Raw genomic sequence first — 933 nt, forward strand, 5'->3', positions numbered from 1 at the left:
CTATTGATTGCTCTACTACAATACTATGATGTAAATTATTTATTGTGATAAATATAAATAAGACTTTTCAGCTAGTATTGATTGAATAACGTGTCATTGCAATAAAAAAATCTAAATTATGGATAGGCTAAAGCATTCTTTGAATTTTGGGATTCAGTACAATATTGAAAATTAAAAATATTAATATATATACTTGTTAGAAATTGTAATTGCATGGACTCGCCACGTTATCATTTTCTGCAAAGTAGGGTTTGAAATTTTTGTATTATTTTCATGAATAAATTATTTTTTTATTAATTAAAGTTTATTATTATTAATTGAACTATTAATTATTATTATGGTTGAACTCAACCCCCTTGTTTCTTTTATTTTTTGACAACCCTACTTTTTCTTATTTATAGAAATTTTGTTATTTACTTGTTATTTTTAGGTATCAATTGTTGTCATGCTTCATGGAAAAGGACAATATTCCTGTGTATGTTATGAAGAAAACTGAGGAGCGGGCTGCTTGAGAAATAATGTGCTATCTATGCAACAGTTTAGAAAAACATCTTGCACCTTAATTGTAGCTAATAATTTAGGCCATGAACCCCAAAAAAGGCTAAAAATCTGACAGAGTAGTAGTTGAGGAAGACTGTAGGTAAGGTTCATAATAATTATGACTATGGCCATAACACAATGTTATCTATTAAGAGCATTTACAGTGATGAAAGTGTGCTTTGTAGGACAGTAAAAGAGAAAAGCACAAAAATACGTAATTGTAAGCTACATGCATCCTTATAACTCAATTTACTTACATGCATATGCGCTTTTATACCAGAGCTGTTAGTAGGAATACGGCGATGTGGACTAATTACATTAATTGAAGAATTGTACAAAACTTAGAGTAAAGCTGAAGTGTATGGATGTTTACATGGCTTCATTCATAATAAT

This window comes from Amphimedon queenslandica, unplaced genomic scaffold (genome assembly GCF_000090795.2).
Source record: "Amphimedon queenslandica unplaced genomic scaffold, v1.1 AMPQUscaffold_13250, whole genome shotgun sequence".
NCBI classification, from domain to species: domain Eukaryota; kingdom Metazoa; phylum Porifera; class Demospongiae; order Haplosclerida; family Niphatidae; genus Amphimedon; species Amphimedon queenslandica.